Here is a 3,155-nt window from a genome sequence, read left to right as displayed (position 1 = left end):
TCTGTCTCTGCAGTCACCTCAACCATGGAACACAGCAACAGGAAATAATACTCACGGCTTTATTTGCCACGGTGTTAAAAAATAAAAAACATCACAAATTGTTGCATTAAAATTTGTTGTAACATGCGTTACTGAGATTGTAACGGTTATATTATGACGGTGTTTGATGTGTTTTGCCCCCAGCGTGTCCAGGCAGTGCGGCAATGGTTATGTTTTGGGTTAAGGCTAGGGTTAGCTGCCTGGAAGGTGACGTTGGAGGAAAAAGACACCATCAAGCTATTATTAATTTATTAGTAATACGTTATATTGTTGCATTACAGCAAAAAGGAACACATTACTGTAATTGAGTTACTTTGGTAACGCGTAATTCCCAACAATGCACATAGTGTGTAACCCCCAGCCAATAATTTTTTCTCTGCCTGGGGAGGAGAGCAAATGGGAATGCTGTGTACAAATAGTTAGCGATACTCACCACATATTATGACTTTAAGAAAACTATTTAAACCGTTTATCCATTACTTTTAGGTAACCATTTATCATTACTTTAAGCTAACTGAAGTCTTTATCCATTACTTTAAGCTAACTGAACTCTTTATCCATTACTTTAAGCTAACTGAAATCTTTATCCATTACTTTAAGCTAACTGAAATCTTTATCCATTACTTTAAGCTAACTGAAATCTTTATCCATTACTTTAAGCTAACGGAAGTCTTTATCCATTACTTTAAGCTAACTGAACTCTTTATCCATTACTTTAAGCTAACTGAACTCTTTATCCATTACTTTAAGCTAACTGAACTGATTATCCATTACTTTAAGCTAACTAAAGTCTTTATCCATTACTTTAAGCTAACTGAAGTCTTTATCCATTACTTTAAGCTAACTGAACTGCTTATCCATTACTTCAAGCTAACTGAAGTCTTTATCCATTACTTTAAGCTAACTGAACTCTTTATCCATTACTTTAAGCTAACTGAACTCTTTATCCATTACTTTAAGCTAACTGAACTGATTATCCATTACTTTAAGCTAACTGAACTGATTATCCATAACTTTAAGCTAACTGAAGTCTTTATCCATTACTTTAAGCTAACTGAAGTCTTTATCCATTACTTTAAGCTAACGGAAGTCTTTATCCATTACTTTAAGCTAACTGAACTCTTTATCCATTACTTTAAGCTAACGGAAATCTTTATCCATAACTTTAAGCTAACGGAAATCTTTATCCATTACTTTAAGCTAACTGAACTCTTTATCCATTACTTTAAGCTAACTGAACTCTTTATCCATTACTTTAAGCTAACTGAACTGATTATCCATTACTTAGCTAACTGAACTGCTTATCATACTTAAGCTGAAACTCTTAACTTTAGACAACTGAAGTCTTTATCCTTACTTAAGCTAACTGAACGCTTATCCATTACTTCAAGCTAACTGAAGTCTTATCCATTACTTTAAGCTAACTGAACTCTTTATCCATTACTTAAGCTAACTGAACTCTTTATCCATTACTTTAAGATAACTGAACTGGTTATCCTTACTTTAAGAAACTGAACGCTTATCCATTACTTTAAGCTAACTAGTCTTATCCATTCTTAAGAATGAAGTCTATCCATTACTTTAAGCTAACTGAAGTCTTTATCAGTTACTTAAGCTAACGAACTGCTTATCCTTACTTCAAGCTACTGAAGTCTTTATCCATTACTTTAAGCCAACTGAACTGCTTATCCTTACTTTAAGCTAACTGAACATTATCCATACTTAAGCGACTGAAGTCATTACCATTACTTAAGCTAATGAATGCTTATCCATTACTTTAGCTAACTGAACTGTTTATCCATACTTTGAGCTAACTGAAGTCTTTATCCATTAGGGGAGAGCCGGGACAGTTGAAACACTTTTTAATTAAACGTAATTTACAAAGCGGTCGTATCGTACTGAAAGCTGATATTTTGTCACTAGCAACCTACACTTGTCATCTGTCAAATACAGTTGTATTTTCAGCTTTGGACAATACCGTTCAGGAGTTATTGCAGCAAAAGTGGGACGTGCGTAATGTTTCATCTGTCCCTCCAGGACGGGACGAATGAAACAGCATGCAGGGACGAATGAAACATACAGTTTAAGCCATATAAACTTCCAACAACTTTAATATTTTACTGTATATCATGGATGGTACTTCCAAGAGGTGTTATTATAGATAGATTGTTGCAGGACTATGCGTCTTTGTGAATGTCTGTTAATAACTAATTGCCGTCATCCTGAAGCGCGTATGAAGCGGTTATTGAAATATCATGCACTGTGGATGACAGTGCTATATTTATAGCTAGAACAGTAAGTTTTTCTATTTATATCATGTTTCTATTGTGGGAAATGTTGTTTCACTAGGTTTTTACATGGGTTAGACCACTGGAAATCCAAAAAAACGCCCCCCAACCCGTCAGTCTCCATAGGATAACATGGGAAAACTCGACCCCCCCTACCTGGTGGGCTCAAATATATTTTCATCATTCTAAAACTGCTTTTCCATGTCCCGCCTCCATAAATAATTGTATTAACACAGACATTTGTGCATTTACTTAAAATGCATGGAGTTCCAGCCAGGTCGGGGACAGTTGAAACAGCTGTTTCAACCGTCCCGCACGGACATGATGCATTACAGCCTGTTTGCTTCTCATGTAAACAGCATGAAATATGAAAGTCTGGGATTGTGGAAAACACTAACTGGTCTACTGAATAAGCATGTAGTCAAACCTTTAAATGAAAAACACTCGTTAATAATCAAAAAAATGTGACCGCTAATGAAGTTTACTTTTGACCATCAAAACGCGTTTATCGGCTGTAACTCCGTGATGAAAGGAAATAACAGGAAGATATTTAGCTGATAGGAGGAGGTTAACATGCTCTATGTTCAGACCTAAGGAAGTCTGTCTATCATCATTACACTCGGAGAAAACTGGAATGTTTCATCCGTCCCGCGTTTCAATCGTCCCGGCTCTCCCCTACTTTAAGCAAACTGAACAGTGTATCCATTACTATGGGTGATCGAGCTTTTTGTTCAGCTGCACCACGGCTCTGGAACCAGCTCCCAGTGACCTGAGAGCAGTACAGAACCTGGACACTTTCAAAGCTGAACTGAAGACTTTTTTATTCAG

At 36.3% G+C, this 3,155-nt stretch overlaps 1 protein-coding gene across 1 annotated transcript in view; it reads left to right on the top strand.

Annotated features, from left to right (window-relative positions):
• Positions 1 to 3,155, top strand: part of grap2a (GRB2 related adaptor protein 2a) — a 23,477-nt gene that overhangs the window by 6,251 nt on the left and 14,071 nt on the right. The window lies entirely within an intron of this gene.

Source organism: Etheostoma spectabile, chromosome 15, assembly GCF_008692095.1.
Source record: "Etheostoma spectabile isolate EspeVRDwgs_2016 chromosome 15, UIUC_Espe_1.0, whole genome shotgun sequence".
NCBI classification, from domain to species: Eukaryota; Metazoa; Chordata; class Actinopteri; order Perciformes; family Percidae; genus Etheostoma; species Etheostoma spectabile.
The sequence above is the reverse complement of the archived record's forward strand: the minus strand, read 5'-3'. Positions and strand labels throughout refer to the sequence as shown.